Genomic DNA, 14,650 nt, shown 5'->3' with positions numbered 1-14,650 from the left:
ATAAATAAATTAAAACTCACAAATGGCTTTGTTGTCATCCTTTTGTTTAAAGGGTCCTGTAACCTTTTTCTTCTTCCTCTTTTTGCTTTTTACTTTATTATTTTCTTTGAGGTACACTTAGTAAAGGTTATTAAACGAAATACCTATACCTATTATATCACTTCTCAAGACATAGTTTTAACCACTGGAGTCGTATGGATTACTTTTATGTTTCCTTTATGTGATTTTTGGAGCTCATGGGCAGACTGGCCATCAGGAGCACCAGGCATTTTCCCAGTGGGCTGCTGGGTAATTTGCGTCGGACCACTGCTGCACAAGTACCAGCCCATCCTACAGTCCAGAAAAGCAGCCACCCTTGGCTCCAACACACTCATACAGACCCCTTAACAAAGTGAAAATTCAATCAATTCTACAAGGTAAGCCAATACAATGGCTTTTATTTTGAAATTGCATACATATCAATGTGCATTTTCTCTAGAGATAATTATTTGACATACAAATCACAATAATGGTGATAACCAAAAACAACATATTAAGTATAAGATGAGCTCTGAATAATCACAAAATCACAAATAACTGCAAGTTACAACAAATACAATAACAGCAGCGTAAATAAAATCAGCAAACAGTAAAGCTATGAGCAGTGCATGGTCATTTGCATAATTGATTAATACTGCAAAGCATTATTGGGAGCTGAAGTGCGGCTTGCTGAATAATGCTCACACCTGATAAAAATGCAGAAATTAGTCATGAACAATATTACTTTGTGGCTATTTGAGTCTTTGAGGCTTACTTTGTTTAAAGGATAGCAGAAACAGCGCTTGTCAAAGCATAGGGCGTTTCACTTTTGTCAAGAATAAACTGGGGAAGGAATTAAAACACTGCAGATATAAAGAAATAGAGTGAAAATATGAGAAATTAATCTGCAAAATATCTGCAAAGATCTACACTTTAAGAGGTATGTTTATTTTGTTTTACATATATTTATATTTGTTTATATTTATATATGTCCATATTCTGGCCAACATTGTTTATTTTTTTAAATAAACATTTACACATAGGTGTGTGTCATTGAAATTACATTTTAAGCATTGTCATCAGTGTCCTGCTGTGTGACACTTTTATTCATCTAACTATTTTAAACATTTTATGATCTTGTATAGCTATATACATATATAATTTATTATTGTTGTTGTTTCCTCAACCTCATATTAACTAAGAAAATAGTTTATTTGCACTTCTAGAAAAATGCTGAAAGGTGATTAAGATCTTTAAAAACTTTTTAAAAATGCTGACTTGTCTCTGCACCTAAAATACACACTTTCCTTGTACTTTCATGTACATTTTTACCTAACATCTGTATTTTGGGGGAAAAATTATTTGTCTGAGCTATAAAGTGCTTATTTTTAGTGCTTTCCCTAAAAAAATGCACTCATAAATTTACAGTGGTTATATATGTTTTAAAGTTATGCACTGATGGGGCCCGTTGTCATGACTAGCAGTGAAAAGAAATGTATTTTTTTTCAACACAAAAATGTGAAATTAAGCCGGAAAATGAAATCAATGAGCCGTTGTGGTGTGGGCCAGAAAGTTCAGGGCCACTTTTTAGTCCCAGTCTGCCCCTGTTGGAGCTACAAAGGTATGATCACCATTCACTTGATTGAAAGGACCTACAGAGCTGAGATATTTTTTTAAAAATCTTTGTTTGTGTTTTTCTGAAGAAAGAAAGTCATACACATCTGGGATGGCATGAGGTTGAGTAAATGATGAGAGAATTTTCATTTTTGGGTGAAATATCCCTTTAAATAAATGTAGGACACTCATTTCTAAGGTTGGATCCTTCTGAAAAAATAAAAAAAATATAGTGTAAATGCAGGATATGGTACTTTTCAAAGACCAATGCCTCAATTTGCCTTCGGACATTTCAGATTGTTCCAGTGCTCCTGGGTTCTTGCATAAACCTGCTCATAAGTGGATTATTAAAATGCATATTAAATCCCTAAAACTCTACTCCATGTATATTAAGTAAAATCTTACACTCACTGACCACCAAATCTAATAATTCCTTTAAAATTTTAAATATACAGTTCTTTACTTTTAGCTTACCATGTGCTATGAAATTCACTAAAGATGCTTGCAAAGCAAAAGGTTTTTTTCCGAATTAATTTACTTATATCTCAAATTATTAGCATTAAAACAGATTAAATGAGCCAAATGCATCACTTTTCCATTGGCCACAATTGTTCATTTTATTTAGAATAACCTTGCTAACTCTTAATTAATAACTCACTTAACTTGCTTGCCTAACAGAAGTTATTTTCTGTTATTAATTTACATATTCCTTACTTACATTTACACATTTGGCAGACACTTTTATCCAAAGCGACTTACAGTGCACTTATTACAGGGACAATTCCCCTGGAGCAACCTGGAGTTAAGTGCCTTGCTCAAGGACACAATGGTGGTGGCTGTGGGGATCAAACCAGCAACCTTCTGATTACTAGTTATGTGCTTTAGCCCACTAAGCCATCAGTTTCGATTGGGTGCAAATCTTTGACTAGTCAATTGTCAGTTTTATTTAAAATAATCTTGATAACTCTTTGAAGTGATAGCTAACAAATGGTTCGTTACTTGAAAATTACAGTCAACTCAGGTTAACAGGCTCACATCTGGGCTGCCCATGATACACAGTTGGTCCTAACAACCTTTTTCACAGTAGGTGATGATGCGTTTCCACCTTATTTATCAGTGTAAATGTCGCAATTTTTTATTGAGTGTAAATATATAACGTTATGCTTTGTGTTATATTACCCTGGAATTAGTTAAAAAAAAAAAAAAAAAAAAAATGAATTACCACAGCTGTGAGGGGGTTTCTATTATAGTTGCTGAGAGAGTGACAGTATATTTGGCATCTTCTCCCATCTGACTGTCTTAATCCAATGCTCTCTATTTTTTTTTCCCCCTCTTCTGGAAAGTCATTCAAATGTAATAGTGGATTTTTTCTTTTGGTCTTGGAGCAAATGGGTAAGTGAAAATAATATTTGCTGTGGTCTCCCCTTCACTGCTGTCCAAGTTTACCCTGCAAACGTTTACTTCCACATTCCAAAACCCGGAGTGTGAAAAAGGTCTAGCTTCCAGACCACCCAACTCTTATAATAACATCTCTATACAATGTGATGATCCAGACACCTCCAGATACCACCCACCCTTCAAATACTTTCCTTCTTAACACCTTTAGTACACCTGTTATCCAAGCCCCCACCCAGAATTTAAGGATGTGTGTATGTGTGTTTGGCTTTCATTAGCCAAAAGGGCCCTGGCAATAAGTGCCATCCATTGAGGATACCAGGCAGGCCCTTCATTAACAGACTGAAAACATGGAGGATAAGCCCATAATGTGTACAGGAATGGTCAAGTAATGTCAAGTTTTGATTTGTTAAACATAATATTATGCAGACTTGTGCACATTCATTTATGTAATGCCATTAAGTAGAAATGTCAATTTTACCAAATGAAGAACTTTTTTATAGCAAAGTTTAAAGCACCATATGAATAAACTCACATACAAATAATATACATGGAAATTGCAAGTGTAAAGCAATCTAATTACTTAAGTAAAAAAGGGGATTTAAAATTACTTACTGTTCAAGTTGAAATTAACATCAATAACACAAACATCACACTTATACTGAAATAATGCTGTGCTTTATTTATAAAGTTAATTGTATATTTCATATAAAACTTTATCAAGCCTGCTAATAAGGGGATAAAAACACTGAAATTGTCACATTTTATCACAACGCATATTACGTTTCCTTAAACATGTAGGACTACTATACCCATAGCATAGCCTTTGTACATTAAGCAAAATTACACACTTGTTAAAAATAATCAAATGCAAAAAATAAAAAATATTTAAAAAAAAATAAAAAATATTTAATATTAATGTTCTTTCGAAAGCATTTCAGTGGTCTTCACACCCCCAAAACACAGGAAAGTATTAAGGAATATATTGAAATATGGAGTGCATAGTACAGCATGGAGAGAGAGCTGATGCGCGTTGGCACACACGACTGAGAGGTAAAGCACTGGATGGTAAAATTTCAGCAAACTCTGGTAAACAAAAGCAAAGAGTCATGTTTCACCCCAAAATATAAAGATATAGGCCTATTTTGTTTTTGTTTTTTTACTGAGATTTTGCAGAAAATGAATAAAGGGATCGTTCACCCCAAAATTTAAATTCTCTCATAATTTACACACCCTCATGCCACTCTATTACTTTCTTTTATCTGCAGAATACAGATGAAGATTTTATAAGAATATTTCAGCTCTGTAGGTCCATACAATGCAAGTAAATGGTGGCCAGAACTTTGAAGGTCCAAAAAGAATTTAAAGGCAGCATAAAAGTAATCCACAAGACTCCAGTGGTTAAATTAATATCTTTAGAAGCAAGATGATAGTTGTGGGTGAGAAAGAGATTAATATTTAAGTCGTTTTTTTACTATAAAAGTAAAGTATTTTGTTTTACTGGGCAGGGAGGAGAAATTATAGTAAAAAAAAAAAAAAAACTTCAATATTGATCTGTTTCTCAGCCACACCTATAATATCACTTCTGAAGACGGATTTAATCACTGGAGTCATATGGATTACTTTTATGCTGCCTTTATGTGCTTGTTTGACCTTCAGAGTTCTGGTCACCATTCACTTGCATTGTATGGACCTACAGAGCTGAACTATTCTTCTAAAAATCTTCATTTGTGTTCTGCAGAAGAAAGAAAGTCATACACATCTGGAATGGCATGAAAGTGAGTAAATGATGAGAGAATTTTTATTTTTTGGGTGAACTATCCCTTTAAGATAATTGATATTTTTATGTGTTATTTTATGCCATTTAAGCACATTCTCCCTCCCAATCCCCATTACATTAAATTTGAAGTTTTGCCCTTGTTTGTATTTCTTATTCAATTTTCAATGATAATTCTCATTATATTTGCATTGCAGTAATGAAAATAGGCCTAATCCTGTCCGGAAACAATTATTTATTTAAATTAAATAGTCTACTCAAATACTTAAAAAGGCTCAAATAGGCTTAATACCATGGTGTATGGATTAAGATTTTCACAATTAAATAAAACGTTGTTGTTGTTGTTGTTGTTTTTGCATAACGTAATGGTTACTTGTGTAACCTCCGTTCCCTGATGGAGGGAACGAGACATTGTGTCAATGTAGTGACACTAGGGGTCACTCTTGGGAGCCCGAGACACCTCTGGTCTTTGATAAAAGGCCAATGAAATTGGCGATTGGTATTTGTATGCAACTCCCCCGGACATACGGGTATAAAAGGAGCTGGTATGAAACCACTCATTCAGGTTTTATGCTGAGGAGCAGAGACAAGGTCCGGCCATTTCAGCGGGTAGTTCAGCGTTGTGGCAGGAGGGACACAATGTCTCGTTCCCTCCATCAGGGAATGGAGGTTACACAAGTAACCATGATGTTCCCTATCTGTCACTCACTCGACGTTGTATCGATGTAGTGACACTAGGGGTCCCTATACGAAACGCCACAACTGGCTGAACTGTGTTACATGAACTGGCGGTGTGTGATGGGCAGACCACTGTGTGCCTCGTAGCCAGCACACCAGGTCGACACGTAACCTCCTCCAACATAGTTATGAGTGTCGAACAGCCCTTTGGGGACAAGTCGACTACCCAAAAGATAGAGACAGGTTAACCCAGTCGTGGCCTCTTTTCCCCTTCTTTTTTCCACTCCCTAAAAAAGGAGGGGGATTATCTGACTGGGCCGCCAGGTCTAGTCGAACGGTGTCCTCCCAAGGGGAGGACACCGTGGAGACTACACCTCGCCCAAAGAGAGGGGGAATATTTAAGTGGAAAAATACATCACATGGTCTTGCTGACCATGTGAAGAGTCTTCAAGGTAGATCCTACCCAACAGGGGAGGAGTTACTACAAACATGGAGACTGGGGCAGAGGGGTCTGCCCAAGGAAGATGCAGTTTGCCAACAGGGAAACGAATTAGCGGAAAATATACATCGCATGGGGTTTGCCTTACAGGGAACCGCCACATGCGGAGCACCTACCCCAGAACAGGACTCTTAGTTAGCACGTGTACTGGGCTGGCAGCGAGTCTCTCCAAAAACTCGACTGCCACAGGGCTCGGAGGAAGTCAACCAGGGAACATAGTTTGTGAACACTACTGGGAATTAATGGCGCATGTCTTCAGCTCAAAAGAGGTGGAAGGTGCTGTGTGCAAGCGATACACCCGGCCGGCAATCCCGGGCTTATCCACTTGTATTGCGTGCCACTACCTGGGATGAAACCAGTTCCATCCGGAGGTTGTAGAACCTTGCAAGGTGTTGGGTGTTGCCCAGCCTGCTGCTCTGAAAATGTCTGTTAGAGAGGCACCCCTGGCCAGGGCCCAGGAGGCCGCTACATCCCTGGTAGAATGGGCTCGTAGCCCTACAGGGGGCGGTATTTCCTGGGCGTGATGTGCCATAGCTGTGGCGTCAATGAGCCAGTGGGCGATCCTCTGCTTGAAGACAGCGCTTCCTTTCCACTGTGCACCAAAGCAGACAAAGAGCTGCTCAGAGATCCTAAAGCTCTGTGTGCGATCCACAGAGATGCATAAAGCGCGTACCAGACACAGCAATGACAGGGCTGGGTCTGCCTCCTCCTGGAGCAGTGCTTGCAGGTTCACCACCTGGTCCCTAAAAGGGGTGGTGGGAACCTTGGGCACATAGCCCAGTTGGGGTCTCAGGATCACATGAGAGTAGCCCGGACCGAACTCCAGGCATGTTTCGCTGACAGAGAACGCTTGCAGGTCTCCAAACCTCTTGATGGAAGTGAGCGCAGTCAGGAGGGCAGTCTTCAAGGAGAGTGCCTTAAGCTCAGCTGACTGCAAAGGCTAAAAGGGGGCCCTCTGTAGACCCTGAAGAACTACAGAGAGGTCCCATAAGGGAATGAGGCACGGTCTGGAGGGATTCAGCCTCCTGGTGCCTTTCAGGAACCTGATGATCAGGTCATGCTTCCCTAAGGACTTACCGTCGACTGCGTCATGGTGTGCTGCTATGGCAGCAACGTACACCTTCAAGGTGGAAGGGGACAGCCTCCCTTCCAACCTCTCCTGCAGGAAGGAAAGCACTGATCCGACTGCACATCTCTGGGGGTCTTCTCGTCGAGAAGAACACCACTTAGCGAACAGACGCCACTTAAAGGCATACAGGTGCCTCATAGTGGGGGCCCTAGCCTGAGTGATCGTGTCTACCACCGTGGGTGGTAGACCGCTTCGGTCTTCCGTGTCCCGTCCAGGGGCCAGACATGGAGATTCCAGAGGTCTGGTCGTGGGTGCCAAATTGTGCCCCATCCCTGAGAAAGAAGGTCCTTCCTCAGGGGAATTCACCAGGGGGGGTCTGTGCAAGAAGGCTCACTGGGAGAAACGCATCTTTGCGCAGGCCAGGGGGCCAGCTGTGTGCCAGCGTGTCTATGCCGAGGGGGGCCTCGGTCAGGGCGTACCAGAGCGGGCAGTGGGAGGATTCTTGGGAGGTGAACAGGTGCACCTGTGCCTGTCCAAATCAACTCCAAATCAGCTGGACCACCTGAGGGTGGAGTCTCCACTCTCCCCTGAGGGTAACCTGCCATGACAGTGCGTCCGCTGTAGTGTTGAGGTTGCCCGGGATGTGAGTGGCTCACAGCGACTTGAAGTGCTGCTGACTCCAGAGGAGGAGACGGCGGGCGAGTTGTGACATACAACGAGAGCGCAGACCACCTTGGCGGTTGACATATGCTACTGTTGCCGTGTTGTCTGTCCGAACTAACAAGTGCTTGCCTTGGATCAATGGCCAAAACCTCTGCAGAGCGAGCAGAATTGCTAACAACTCGAGGCAGTTGATGTGCCAATGCAGTTGCGGGTCCGTCCACAGGCCGGCGGCTGCGTGCCCATTGCATACAGCGCCCCAGCCCATTCTGGATGCGTCTGTCATGACCACGACGCACCTGGAGACCAGTTCTAGAAGAACACCTGCCCATAGAAATGAGAGGTCAGTCCAAGGGCTGAAAAGACAGCAACAGACCGACGTGATGTGTCCTGCAGCTCCATGCCCATCTCGGGACTCGAGTCTGAAGCCAGTGCTGAAGCGGTCTCATATGCATCAACCCGAGCGGGGTGGCTACCTCCTGAGGATGCCATATGCCCCAGGAGCCTCTGAAAAAGTTTCAGTGGAACCATTGTTTTCTGTTTGAATGCCTTCAAACAGGCCAGCACTGACTGGGCGTGCTCGTTCGTGAGGCGTGCTGTCAAAGAGACTGAGTCTAACTCCAAACCGAGGAAAGAGATGCTCTGAACCGGGAGGAGCTTGCTCTTTTCCCAGTTGACCCAAAGCCCTAGTCGGCTAAGGTGTGAGAGCACCAAGTCCCTGTGTGCGCACAACATGTCCCGAGAGTGAGCTAGGATTAGCCAGTCATCGAGATAGTTGAGAATGCGAATGCTCACTTCCCTTAATGGGGCAAGGGCTGCCTCTGTGACCTTCGTGAAGACATGAGGAGACAGGGACAAGCCGAAAGGGAGGACTTTGTACTGATACGCCTGACCCTCGAATGCAAACCGCAGGAAGGGTCTGTGTCGAGGAAGGATCGAGACGTGGAAGTATGTGTCCTTCAGGTCTGCTGCCACAAACCAATCTTGATGCCAGACACTCGCCAGAATGCATTTTTGCATCAGCATCTTGAATGGGAGTCTGTGTAAGGCCCAGTTCAGTACTCGCAGGTCCAAGATTGGCCGCAACCCACTGCCTTTTTTCGGTACAATGAAGTAGGGGCTGAAAAACCCCTTCTTCATCTCAGCTGGAGGGACAGGTTCTATTGCGCCCTTTCGTAGGAGGGTAGCAATCTCCACGCGCAAGGTAGCAACGTTTTCGTCTTTCACCAAGGTGAAGTGGATACCGCTGAACCTGGGCGGGCACCTGGCGAACTGAATTGCGTAGCCGAGTCGGAGTTGGAGTCCGTTGCACATGGTGCCCCAGCCTGAGTTCGAGGCGTCTGTCGTGACCACGACGCACCTTGAGACCTGCTCTAGGGGAACACCTGCCCATTGAAACGGCAGGTCCGACCAAGGGCTGAAAGTCTGACGGCACTGTGGCGTGATGGTCACACACCGGGTGTCATGGTGCCATGCCCACCTCGGGACTCGAGTCTGTAGCCAGTGCTGAAGTGGTCTCATATGCATCAACCTGAGGGGGAGAAATGCCGCCAAGGATGCCATATGCCCCAGGAGACTCTGAAATTGTTTCACTGGCACCGCTACCTTCTGCCTGAAGGTCTTGAGCTTCAAAATCTTGAGCATGAAGGTCTTGTGCATGTTCAGTCATAAGATGTGCTTTGAGAGTGACCGAGTCCAACACCATACCAAGAAAAGAGATGCTCTGCACAGGGGAGAGCTTGCTCTTCTCCCAGTTGACCTGAAGCCTGAGTCAGTCGAGGTGCTGAAGCACAAGTTCCCTGTGTGCACACAATAGATCTCACAAGTGAGCTAGTATTAGCCAGTCATCGAGATAATTGAGAATGTGTAAGCCCTGCTCCCTCAGCGGGGCCAGGGAAGCCTCTGCGACCTTGGTAAAGACATGAGGAGACAGGGACAGACTGAAGGGGAGGATCTTGTATTTGCTCATCCCTCAAAAGCAAACCGAAGAAAGGGTCTGTGTTGAGGAAGGATTGATACGTGAATGTACACGTTCTTCAGGTCGATGGCCGTGAACCAATCCTGATATCGTACTGACTCCAGGATGCACTTCTTCATTAACATCCTGAACAGAAGTCAGTGTAAGGCCTTGTTCATGGCACGCAGGTCCAAGATTAGGCATGACCCTCCCCCTCTCTTGGGCACGATAAAATAAGAGCTATAGAAGCCCTTGCACAATTTGGCTACGGGGACGAAGGCACCCTCACCCTGCACTGTAGTGGAGAGGATGCCACTGAACCGGGGCGGGCATCTGGTGAACTGGATCACGTAGCCAAGGTGAATCATCTTGATGAGCCACCGTGAGGGGCTGGAGAGCGCTAACCAGGCCTCCAGCCTCCGCGACAGTGGCACCAGGGGGATGACTGGACTTACCGTGCCCGGGAAGGGTGGTTCGCAGCAAGGCAGAGCAGGCCGGTGTCTGGGGTGGGCGAGCGGCCCCAGAGACCAGCACACTTACCTGTTCACCGGCTGTCTCTCGACAGAGAACGAGGGAATGGGAGGTACTTGCATTCACCTGATTGACTGGAAAGACTTCCAGCACCTGGTTTTGCGAGTGCGCTGGCCCAGGGAATGAGGAAACTGCTCTTTTATTGACCATGTGGGTGCCGAGACCCAGAGGGCACTCGGCGATGTAATACTCACCATGCACTGGCCCAAGGGTGATGGTGGGGCTGGAGAGATGCCCCGGGTCAGACCAGTCAGGAGTAGTTGTCTTATCCCTTGGGGGCCAGCTGACGGGCAGATGGAGCGGACTTCCCGCAGGTGGATCTTTTTCTCTGAGGCCGGCGTGCGGGCTCTGATGGTACAGGAGCTGGGGCCGGCACCGCAGGGGAACGGCTCTGACGAGAAGCAGACGGGGTGCGGGACCTCAGTGGCCTGGTTTTTAATCGCCTTGGTCTGATTCCTCACTGTCAAGAACTGATGGGCAAAATCCTCGACGGTGTCACCAAAAAGCCGCCCTTGCTCGGCGTCACACATCTCCACAAGGTTGAGCCACAGGTGCCGCTCTTGGACCACAAAAGTGGACATTGTCCGGCCCAGGGCACACGCCGTGACCTTTGTCACACGCAGTTCCTGGATCAGCCCTGGGTCGGTCCTACCCTCGTGCAGATCTTTCAGCGCATTGGCCTGATGGACCTGCAGGATGGCCATGGCGTGCAGGGTGGAAGCGGCCTGACCCGTGGCCTTGTAAGCCTTCATCATTAAAGAAGAAGAGAACTTACAGGCCTTGGAAGGGAGCCTTGGTCAGTCCTGCCAGGTGGCTGCGCCCTGCAGGCATAAATGACTGCTACGGGGCACTCTACCTGGGGAAGCTCGACCTATCCCTTAGCCGCTCCGACGTCAAGGGTAGTCAGAGTGGACAAGCCGCGAAGCGTGTATGGGCAGTAAAAGGTGCCTTCCATGACTTTGATAGCTCATCATGCACTTCCGGGAAGAAAGGTACTGGGGCAGGGCGGGGCGTGGCCGTGAGTCGTGCTCCGAGCCCAGTGAAGTTCCACTTCAGCCCGATGTTCGCAGCCATCTGGGCAAGCATGGCTGCCATCCACCTCATCCTGTGCTCTACCGTCCATTGGCGGGAGCTCAGAAGATTTGATCGCTTCTGATAGCAGAAGCCCACCCTCCGATGCCACAACCGAAAGCTAATCCTCATCGTGAGCAGCGAACGACACATTAAACCCACCCTGAGGCAGACCGCCTGCATCGCTCAACAGCTCGTCCGGACAGAACAAGCGTGCTGGGGATGGGAGGTCCGCAGGGGCTGAGCCAGCGGAAACACTCCCATGTCCACATCCAGATCGCCTGTGGTGCTCGTCAGCCCAGGACCAGGTTGGGGAGCAGCCGCGGTGGCTCCTTGATTCATGAAGAAGGAAGTGAGCCGCGACTGCAATGTTCTCATGGGCATGTTCTCGCAATGATAACACAACCCTTCCACGAAAGCCACCTCGGCGTACTGGCGCCCCAGACACTTGAGGCAGATTTCATGGGTATCCGGAGGGGAGAGATAACGGCCACATCCAGTAGCACAAATTAGGAAGGACATCTTTAAAAAGACATCAAACGTTTGCACAAGCTCTTTTAGAGAAAATATACTCTTTTGAATATACTCTTTTAGCACCCGCAGACTCAGGCTGTCAAAGCGCCCAGGGAAAGCACCACACTCGACTGTGCGAGGGTGACCGTAAAAAATCTAGCAGCGTAGCAATAGGTGAGAGGACGAACACACAAGCATTTAGCTCCGAAGAAAAAATCTGAATGTGTGATGCACGCTATCTCCTTTTATACCCTTATGTCCGGGGCGGAGAGTGGTATGCAAATTCCACTCGCCAATTTTCATTGGCCTTTTCTATTTTAAGCAATGATGATTGGGGCTCTCAAGATCGAACCCCTAGTGTCACTACATCGACACAACGTCGAGTAAGTGAGACAGGGAACAATGGTCATAGAAAAATATCATGTTTACATTACATTTAAATTTAATTTTCTTTTTGGAAATAAAGCTTTGTAAACAGTGAATAAAAGCAAACATTTTCTTTGAACGTTTAGTTTTCATAATCGATTGCTTTTGTTCCCTAATGTGCATACAGTATGTGCTGACAACATTTCTGTCACAACTGTGTGTGTGTGTGTGTGTGTGTGTGTGTGTGTGTGTGTGTGTGTGTGTGTGTGTGTGTATATATATATACAGCATACACACACACACACACATATATATACACACACACACACACACACACACACACACACACATATACATATATATATATATATATATATATATATATATATATATATATATATATATATATATATATATATACTGTATAGATTCACACTGGCGGCCAAAATTTTGGAATAATGTACAGATTTTGCACTTATGGAAAGAAATTGGTACTTTTATTCACCAAAGTGGCATTCAGCTGATCACAATGTATAGTCAGGACATTAATAATGTTAAAAATTACTATTACAATTTGAAGAAAACTACTTCAAATAGTTCTCATCAAAAATCCTCCACGTGCAACAATGACAGCTTTGCAAATCCTTGGCATTCTGGCTGTCAGTTTATCCAGATACTCAGGTGACATTTCACCCCACGCTTCCTGTAACACTTGCCATAGATGTGACTCTCTTGTCGGGCACTTCTCACGCACCTTACAGTCTAGCTGATCCCACAAAAGCTCAATGGGGTTAAGATCCATAACACTCTTTTCCAATTATCTGTTGTCCAATGTCCGTTTCTTTGCCCACTCTAAACTTTTCTTTTTGTTTTTCAGTTACAAAAGTGGCTTTACTTTGCAATTCTTCCCATAAGGCCTGCACCTCTGAGTATTCTCTTTAATGTTGTACAAGAAACTGGTGTTGACTCTGATGTACTTATCCTCTTGTTTAGTTGTACATCTGGCCTTCCACATCTCTTTCTGTCCTTGTTAGTGCCAGTTGTCCTTTGTCTTTTAAGACTGTAGTGTACACCTTTGTATGAAATCTTCAGTTTTTCTGCAATTTCAAGCATTGTATAGCCTTCATTCCTCAAAACAATGATTGACTGATGAGTTTCTAGAGAAAGCTTTTTCTTTTTTGCCATTTTTGACCTAATATTGACCTTAAGATATGCCAGTCTATTGCATACTGTGGCAACTCAAAAGCAAACACAAAAATTTGTGATTTTCTAGTACCAAATTAGCAATTTAGCATAATTACTCAAGGATAAGGTGTTGGAGTGATGGCTGCTGGAAATGGGGCCTGTCTAGATTTGATCAAAAATTACTTTTTTCAAATAGTAATGGTGCTGTTTTTTACATCAGTAATGTCCTGACTATACTTTGTGATCAGTTGAATGCCACTTTGGTGAATTAAAGTACCAATTTCAATGTTATATATATAAATATATATATATATATATATATATATATATATATATATATATATTGTATAGGGTTGTTAGCCTATATATATTGTTACACCAAAGATTGAGGAATACTAAAGAGGTGAGGCATAACTACAAAAATGGATAAGGTAGAGGTGGTGGAATGAGGTCCTGGGTCACTAAAGGTCACTATATATAAACTTCCTATATATAGGAAATGATATAGATAGATAGATCTAGATTTGCAGTTGTTTCTTTAAAGGAGCTATTTCTACTTGACCCTTAAAAATGTTTTCATTGATGTAACCAAATGTACTCAGATTATCCAGTAATAGCATTTTGACATTGGATAAACCAGCTTTAGTTGTTATTGCATGAAGAACGTTTAGGTTGCCTGAAACATAAGTACAGTATGTGCATTTTCGCAAGGTACATAGGCCTTTGAATTACATTTGATATCAGAATAACTTTATATTTATAAATTCAGTGTCACTGATAACTTCCTAAACTTATTGGAATTAAATCTCTCCAGACTCTTTGCTCAATTAAGAATACTGTTTTGAAGAAAACTGTATTAAAACCTTCAAATATAATGGATAGGGTACATATGAGTAAGAATAACTAGTAGGCTATTTTTAATATCAATCATCATAATGGCATTATAATGTAAATTAGCAATTAAGTGTTTCACGAAACATGAAAGTTACAGATGTATGTCTTTTTCTGTGAGATCAGGCTGTTTTTAAAGGTTACGTAAACATTACCATAACAATGCTCTGAGGCTGGCGAGAGCAGCATCCAAATCATCTGTCCTCATTCTACTGGACCTGTCTGCTGCTTTCGACATTGTCAACCACCAGATCCTCCTTTCAACTCTCACAGCAATGGGCATCACAGCTTCTTTGAGTTTATGTGCCTTCCAGAAGTTTACGATCACCAGCAGCGCCTCGTGGTGCCATCTCACAAAGGCACAAAATAACTCTCTCAGACATTTTTCAACTGTTCAACCGTTCCTCGCTGGAGGAATGACCTGCC

This window comes from Myxocyprinus asiaticus, chromosome 3 (genome assembly GCF_019703515.2).
Source record: "Myxocyprinus asiaticus isolate MX2 ecotype Aquarium Trade chromosome 3, UBuf_Myxa_2, whole genome shotgun sequence".
NCBI lineage: Eukaryota > Metazoa > Chordata > Actinopteri > Cypriniformes > Catostomidae > Myxocyprinus > Myxocyprinus asiaticus.
Note: the sequence above shows the minus strand (reverse complement) of the source record.